Genomic DNA, 9,091 nt, shown 5'->3' with positions numbered 1-9,091 from the left:
CCAACAGGTCACTTCCTTCGCTTACCGGAAACCCGCCCGTAGCCTACCGGGGGATGTAGTTCTCCGTTGACGTGCCGCACCGTCATCACCCTTTGAGTAGTAATAGATGCTTGTAACAGACAACACCGTGCGGAGTTGGAGGAGCACAGCAAGCCAGGCAACATCAGTGGAGCAGGAAACTTGACGTTTCGGGTGGGGACCATTCACAACAGGCGATACATGTTCCCCGCGTGTGCCATGACGCCATATCCGTTTCATGCCAGTCGCCATGCGATTGCCTGTTGGGAGATGTAGTTCTCTTTGTGTCCTGTGACGCCATCTCCGTTTTGGGCCGGAGGTGGTACCGCGTCCGGTTGGGTTTTGTAGTTCTCCTCTGACATCAGCGCCACACTGGGACGGAAGTGACGTTGCGGGCCTGCTACATTCAGGTGTGAAGGATCGTCTCTGGACCTGAAACGTTATCTCTGATTTCTGACCCCGCAGCGGCTGCCAGAGCTGTTGCGTTTTCCCACAAACTTCTGATCTTGTTTCTGATCCCCACATGTGCGGGTGTTATTGTTTCTTTTTCCGGATGTGGTATTCTCTCGTGGTCGCCGTTGCCGTGCACGTGGGCCTCTTTGTGCGTCATATCCGCCCACCGCCGGAAACCCCTCTCAACGCCTGCCGGGTGATGTAGTTCTGGAAGGCCAAGCCTTCCTGAAGGAAGCCATTCAGCCCAAATTTTGTACTAGCGCGCTGAGCATTGTTTTGAGTAATGCACTGACAATGTCTTGCCTCTGCCCACCATTTCTACCCAAATACGCATCCAATGCCACACCCATTGACTCAATTGACCCTTCCGTCACCTCAGTTTGAATTAATTTATTGCAGTCATGTGTTCCTCAGTACAGTGAAAAGTTTTATTTTGTGGGCAGTACAGGCAGATCATAGCAAACAAGAACATGCAGAATATAGGGTGCCCAGGCAGAGCCGAGGCGCATAAGGTTACTGCTGCACTGGAGGCGCACAAAAGCGATTTTCAACACTAGATTTGAAATTAGAGGCCCGTTCAGTAATCTAATAACAGTGGGGAATCGAGCTGTTCTTGGTGCATGTGCGGAGGTTCCTGTATCTTCTGCCGAATGAGGGAGGTTTTAGGGGAGCATTCCAGGGGTTGGGAGGGCTCTTTGATGATGGTCAGTGATAATGGGAACTGCAGATGCTGGAGAATTCCAAGATAATAAAGTGTGAGGCTGGATGAACACAGCAGGCCAAGCAGCATCTCAGGAGCACAAAAGCTGACGTTTCAGGCTTAGACCCTTCATCAGAGAGGGGGATGGGGTGAGGGTTCTGGAATAAATAGGGAGAGAGGGGGAGGCGGACCTATCTTCTTTTCTTCTTTTCTCTCCATCTTCGGTCCGCCTCCCCCTCTCTCCCTATTTATTCCAGTTCCCTCACCCCATCCCCCTCTCTGATGAAGGGTCTAGGCCCGAAACGTCAGCTTTTGTGCTCCTGAGATGTTGCTGGGCCTGCTGTGTTCATCCAGCCTCATATTTTGTTATCTTTGATGCTGGTTGCCTTTCCACAGCGATGAGAATTGTAAGTGGTCATTGTGGTTGGTTGGATCGCCGAACTGGATCACTGTTCCGCAGGCGTTTCAGTGCAGCCTCTGATGAAGCGCCGGTGTGTTTTCCCGCCTGGTATTTTAAACTCTGGTGTCCGTTGAGCTGGATTACCTCGCTTCCGGCTTTCCCTCGCAGTGGAGTATAAAAGGGGTTGAGCTGTATGTGTTTGTTTGTGGCCATCTTAGTGGAGAACCAGGCCTCTAGGAATTCCCGTGCTTGTCTCTGCTTGGCCTGTCCCAAGATCCTGGTGTTGTCCCGTTCACACTGGTGGATTTCCTCATCCATGTGGATGGAGATTAGTGAGTACTGGTGTCGTGTCCTTTTGTTGCTAGTTGATATTCGTGTAGTTTTGTGACTAATTTTCTTCCTGCTTGATCAATGGCATGTCTTTTGCAGTCTTTGCAGGGAATCTTGTATATGACGTTGGCCCTGTCCGTAGTGGGGGGGTCTTTGGTTTGGTTAGCAGTTGGCGTAGGGTTGATGGGGGTTTATAGACCCTACACACACTCCACTGTGAAGGAAAACCGGAAGTGAAGTAACCCAGCTCAACGGACATCAGTGTTTAAAATAGCAGGTTGGAGAACACAACAGCACTTCATCGGAGGCTGCACTGATGATGTTACCCAGCAGGGTAAGGAAACGTCTGCAAACTTGTGCATGGATCCTAAAGAGATAGGAGATGTCTTTAATGGACACTTTTCTGTGGTATTCACAACTGAGAGGGACCTAGTTGTAGGAGAGGACAGTGTGAAACAAGCTGGTAGGCTAGAGCAGGGGGGTGTTAGTAAGGAGGATGTACTAGGAATTTTGAGGAACTTGAAGATAGATAAGTCCCCTGGGCCTGATGGGATTTATCCAAGGATTCTATGGGAAGCGAGGGAAGAGATTGCAGGGCCTTTGGTGACGATCTTTTCATCCTCAATGTCCATGGGTATAGTGCCGGAAGATTGGAGAGAGGCAAATGTCATTCCCTTGTTCAAGAAAGGGAATAGGGATAACCCCGGAAGTTACAGGCTAGTTAGTCTTGCTTCAGTGGTGCGGAAATTATTGGAAAGGGCCCTGAGAGACAGGATTTGTGATCACTTGGATAGGCACAGTTTGATTCATGATACTCAGCATGGATTTGTGAGGAGTAGGTCATGCCTCACAAACCTTATTGAATTCTTTGGAGAGACGACCAAACACGTGGATGTGATATACATGGATTTAAGTAAGGCGTTTGATAAAGTTCCCCATGGCACTTCATGCAGAGAGTAAGGAGGCATGGGATGGGAGGAAATATGGTAGACTGGATTCAGAATTGGCTGACCCTTAGAAGACAAAGGGTGGTAGTGGATGGAAATTATTCCACGTAGTGCTCAGTTACGAATGGTGTTCTGGGTCTTCTTCTATTTGTGATTGTTGTAAATGATTTGGATGTGGAAAGGCAGATTAGTAAGTTCACAGACGATACGAAGATGGGTCGAGTTGTGGATAGTGCAGATGTCTGTTCCAGGTTACCAAGGGACATTGATAGGATGCAGAACTGGGCAAAGAAGTGGCAGATGGAGTTTAACCCTGAAAAGTATGAGGTGATTCATTTTGGAAGGACAAACTTGAAAGCAGCATACAGGGTTAACGGAAAGATTCTTGGCAGTGTGGAGATCTTGGAGTTCATGCCCACAGTTCCCTGAAAGCTGCCACCCAGGTGTATGGAGTTGTCCAAAAGGCATATGGTGTGTTAGCTTACATTAATAGAGGGATTGAGTTCAAGAGCTATGAAGTTATGCTCCAGCTATACAAAAGCCTTGTTTGTCCACATCGGGAGTATCGTGTCCAGTTCTGGTCGCCTCATTACAGGAAAGATGTGGAAACGTTAGAAAAGATGCAGAGGAGATTTACCAGGATGTTGCCTGGAATGGAGGGTAGGTCTTACAAGGAAAGGTTGAGAGAGCTGGCGCTTTTCTCTTTAGGATGATGAAGGATGAGAGGTGACTTAATGGAGGTGTACTGAATGTTCTGAGGTTTAGACAGAGTGGATAGCCAGAGACATTTTCCTAGGGTGGAGGTAGCTAATACGAGGGGGCATAGATTCAAAGTGAGTGGAGGTAGATATAGGGGAGACGTCAGAGGTAGGTTCTTTACTCAGAGAGTGATAGGAGTGTGGGATGCGTTGCCAGAGAGGGTAGTGGAGTTGGCCTCATTTGGGACATTTAAGCAGCTATTAGATAGGCATATGGATAATAGTGTAAGGTAGGGGTGGAGGTTAGATAGACCTTAGGTAGAGGGTATTCGTTTAGCACAACATTGTGGGCCGAAGGGCCTCTACTGTTCTATGTTCTGTGCTCAAACGAGCCAGCTCGGCAAGCCAACCAACCACAACACCCTAACCTGAGCTACAAATCTAGTCTTAGCCTTTCGAGTGTAAATGGAGTCCGTGGATAGGAGGTTGGTTTGCGTGATGATCTGGGCTGTGCACACAACCTTCTGTAGTTTCTTACATTCCTGGGCAGAACAGTTTCTGTACCATTAAGCACCCAAAGTCTGTAAGTGTGAGGCGACAGAACCACAGCAGGCCATGATCTGTGGAACAGCCCCTCTTCCCAACCACACAGAGGAAGTTGCCTCTTTCTCCGCTGTATTGATGACTGCGTCAGTGTGGCCTTGTACTCCCGCGAGGTTCTCGAGCAGTTCATCAACTTCGCCAACATTTCCACACTGACCATCTCTGACACCTCCCTCCCCGTCCTGGACCACTCCGCTTCCACCTGCGGAAACCGACTCACCACTGGCATCTATTACAAACCCGCTGACTCCCACAGTTACCATGATGCCGCCTCTTCTCTCCCACGCCCCACTGCAAAAAGGCTATCCTGCTCTCCTAACTGCTGTGCTTCTGCCGCATCCGCTCCCAGAATGAGGCGTTCCACGCCAGGACATCCCAGATATCCACCTACTTTAGGGACTGTAGCTTCCCCTCTGCTATAACGAAGGGCGCCCTCAATTACTTTTCCCCATTTCTCACACTTCTGCCCTCAAAACCTCTTCACCGCACCCCCACAGCAATAAGGATAGAATCCCTTTAGTCTTCAAGTACCACCCCACCAACCTTCGGATCCAATGCATCATCCTCCAACCTTTCCGCCATCTACACCCAGACCCCGCCAAAGAGATACTTCCCTGCACACCCCATCCACTTTCCACAGGGACCATTCACTCCACGACTACATCAGGTCTACAGTCCCCACCAATTTTCTCCACCACACACATACCTTTCCCTGCTCCACCCCCACCCCTTATCTTTGTCTAAGGCCCCAAACAATCCTTCCAGATCCGGCAGAGATTCACCTGCACTTGGTCCAACCTGAATTGTTGTATCTGTTGCTCCCGACGTATATCCGCGAGACCAAACGCAGACTCGGGGACCGGTTTGTGGAGCATGTGCACCGTGCGATCACCAGAATACCCCTTCCCCTCACTCCCAACAGCCCCCCCCCCCCCCACCACCCAGACGACATGCCCATCCTTGGTTTCCTCAGAGTAAGGCCAAACGTAAACTGGAGGAAGCACGCACGATATTTTGCCTTGTGAGCGTACAGGCGTGTTCATCTCCTTTCTTCCTGAACTTAGTGCTCAGGTCTTTTGTTTCACTGACATTGAGAGAGAGAGAGATTGTCAATGTTGTGCCATGGCACAAAGAACCCCTTCTCTTTCCTGTATTTTGACTCAGCGTTGTTTGATGTCTGTCCTACCACAGTGGTGTCGTCAGCAAGCTTGTAGATGGCGCTTGTATGGAATTTGGCCAAGCAGCCCATAGGTGTACAGGGAGTACAGCAGGGTTCGGTGGGTGGGGGGCGGGGGGGAGGTGGTCTCTGAGAACATATCCTTTTGGGGGCCCCCAATGTTGAGGGTCACTGTGGAGGAGGCGCAGTTGTCTGTCTATGGGCCAGGGAGCAGTTTAATGAGCTTTGACCGAATGGCAGAGCAGAAATGATGGGCTGAATGGCCTCCCTTATCTTATACTCTCTGTTTCTAGGCAGTGCCTGCACTCAAATGAATGAAAAGTGTACAGTTTCCACTTACGACACTGTCTTAGGTACCTAGAATTAGATATTTTTAACTCAAATTCTGTGGAAACAAGGGAAGATTGGACACAAGCTGAGGTGTTTCCCCCACCACCCCCAGCCGTTCCTGTACTCCCCTGTGACTAAAGCCACGGGCACTGTGCACTTCTTTGACCAAATTTGTAAGTGAGATTCCTGCTCATCCTCTCCAACAAGCTCACAAGTAGGTGGGACGATGGAATTCACATAAGGCTCTTGGCTGACAACTCCTTGTGAATTTTTAGATTAGATTCCCTACAGTGTGGAAACAGGCCCTTTGGCCCAACAAGTCCACACCGCCCCTTGGAGCATCCCATCCCCCTATAACCCACACACCCCTGAACACTACAGGCAATTTAGCTTGACCGATCCACCTAGACTGTACATCTTTGGACTGTGGGAGGAAACTGGAGCACCCGAGGGAACCCGCACACAGAGACACGCGGGAGAATGTGCAAACTCCACACAGACAGTCACCCGAGGGTGGAATTGAACCTCTGTCCCTGGTGCTGTGAGGCTGCAGTGCTAACCCCTGAGCCACCGTGCCGCCCCACAGCGTTCTCCCACAGCAAGTGTGTTCCTTGAAGAGGACGCTGTTGCGAGACCAGTTATCACGGCTACACGTGTGGAGGTGATCGGCAGAGCTGCCTCTCCTTCCCATTCCAGATAGCAGGGAGCAGATAGCCGGATTTAGGACCCCACTCCGGTCCCTTGGGCAGGGACAGTTTGAGGGAGTACTGGGCAGTGAGTGAGAACGTTCCGGTGTCCGTCAGGAGGGTGACAGCACGGTTTGAGATACTGAGTTTTCTGTGTGATCCTCTCTTTCCTCCGACAGTCCATCGCTCTCCCCGCCCCCGTCCCCCTCTCCCTCCCCCTTCCCCCAGTAATCTTTCTCTGGGAACACGTCCTCTCGCTGTACAAACCCCAGGGACGCACTGAGCCCAAGTGTGGAATGTTTTGTTTTTCAGATTCGTGTGAGCATGGGCACAGCTCAGAAATCAAATTGATGTGGCTTTTCAGGTGAGATGTGACCGAGCAACAGGCTGTGAGCAGTTTTGGCCCCTGTATCTAAGGAAGGATGTGCTGGCCTTGGAGAGAGTCCAGAGGAGGTTTATAAGGATGATCCAGGGATGAAAGGCTTGTCGTATGAGGAGTGGTTCAGGGCTCTCGGTCTGTGCTGGATGGAGTTTAGGAGGATGAGGGGGGTGCGATCTGATGGAAACTGACAGAATACTGAGGGATATGGATAGCGCGGATGTGGATATGATGTTTGCACCAGTGGGAGAGACTGGGACCCGAGGAATGGCCTCAGGGTGAGGGAATGATGCTTTAGAGCTGAAATGGGGGAGGAATTTCTTCAGCCAGAGGAGGGTAACTCTGAGGAAGTCATTGTGACAGTGGGGGCTGGGGAGGGCAGGTCATTGGGTGTATTTAATACAGAGATAGATAGGCTCTTGATTGGGAAGGGGATCAGGGGATACAGGGAGAAGGCAGGAGAATGGGGTTGAGGCACATGTCAGCCATGACCGAATGGTGGAGTAGTCTTGTTGGGCCGAATGGCGTAATTCTGTTCCAGTATCTTCTAGTCTTATTGTTTTATTCCTTTTCACTTCTTTCGCATTGCCGCAGTGACTTGTTATGAGTCTCTAAGCTCAATGTTGTAACTCTCTACTGTGCACGGGAGTGTATTGTCATCTTCTGGAAATTGGATGTTACATCTACCATACAACCTCGGCTCAAGCAATTGGAATAACTGACCAGATTCTGGCTTTCTCTGCTCGCCTGGCTGTGTTTTGAACCTTCACTATTAAGCCAGGACTAGCCCAGTCTGTCCTCTGACGCTCAGATTCTGGTCTATAAGACCTTCCTGTGCTGAGGAACAACCTCTCTCCCTTCTCCTTTCTCACTGTCTCTATCCCCCTCTCTGTTTTGCATGTGCACTCTCTCTGCCCCTCATTCTCTCACTCCCTCTGCCCCTCATTCTCTCACTCCCTCTGCCCCTCATTCTCTCACTCCCTCTACCCCTCATTCTCTCACTCTCTCTGCCCCTCATTCTCTCACTCTGTCTGCCCCCCATTCTCTCACTCTGTCTGCCCCTCATTCTCTTACTCTCTCACTCTCTCTGCCCTCGCATTCTCTTCAGTCCCTCTGCCTTGGTCTCTCTGCTCCTTCCCTCTGCCACTGTGGGGAACTTTACTGAAATCCATTTACACCACATCATATGAATTTCTGGATGGTGGTTAGGAAGATGGATTGTCCTGGATGGTGTCGACCTTCGAGTGTTGTTGGAGCTGCCCCCATCCAGGCAAGTGGGGAGTATTCCATCCCCCTCCTGACTTGTGCCTTGTCGATGGTGGGACAGGCTTTGCGGGGGGCGGGGGGGTGGGTGTCTGGAGGGGAGTTACTCGCTGCAGGATTCCCAGTCGCTGACCTGCTCCTGTAGCCGCTGTGTTTACGTGGTGGGTCCAGGTGAGTTTTTGGTCAATGGTAACCCCAGGATGTGGATAGTGGGGGATTCGGTGATGGGAACACCATTGAATGTCAAGGGCAGTGGTTAGATTGTCTCTTATTGGTGATGGGCATTGCCTGGCATTTGTGTGGCGCGAATGTCACTTGCCACTTGTCAGCCCAAACCTGGGTATTGTCCGGATCTTGTAGCATGTGAACACGGACTGCTTCAGTATCTGAGGAGTCACGAATGGTGCTGAACGTTGTGTAATCATCGGGGAACATCCCCACTTCTGACCTTATGATGGAGGGAAGTTCATTGATGAAGTTCATTTAAAAGGCATCTGGATGGGGACATGGATAGGAAGGGGTTATTTAACACAACAAGTGGCTAGGTGATAGATCTGGAGTGGAGTCTAATCAGGGGGTCAGGCACAGTTTTACATGCATTAACAGAAACCTCGGGAGGGAGGTACTGACTGGAATCTGATCGAGGGGGTTCAAGGGGTTGATATACAGAATAACAGAAACCCTGGGAGGGAGTTACAGACTGGAATCTAATCGAGGGGGTTCGGGGGGGGGGGGTTTATATACAGAATAACAGATACCCCCGGGAGGGGAGTTACAGACTGGAATCTAATCGAGGGGTTCCGGCGGGGGTTTATATACAGAATAACAGATACCCCAGGAGGGAGTTACAGACTGGAATCTGATCAAGGGGGTTCGGGGAGGTTTATATACAGAATAACAGATACCCCGGGAGGGAGTTACAGACTGGAATCTGATTGTGGGGGTTCGGGGGGTTTATATACAGAATAACAGATACCCTAGGAGGGAGTTACAGACTGGAATCTGATCGAGGGGTTTCGCAGGGGTTTATATACAGAATAACAGATACCCCCCGGGAGGGAGTTACAGACTGGAATCTGATTGAGGGTGTTCGGGGGGTTTATATAC

The sequence above is a fragment of the Stegostoma tigrinum genome, unplaced genomic scaffold (assembly GCF_030684315.1).
Source record: "Stegostoma tigrinum isolate sSteTig4 unplaced genomic scaffold, sSteTig4.hap1 scaffold_484, whole genome shotgun sequence".
NCBI lineage: Eukaryota > Metazoa > Chordata > Chondrichthyes > Orectolobiformes > Stegostomatidae > Stegostoma > Stegostoma tigrinum.
The sequence above is the reverse complement of the archived record's forward strand: the minus strand, read 5'-3'. Positions refer to the sequence as shown.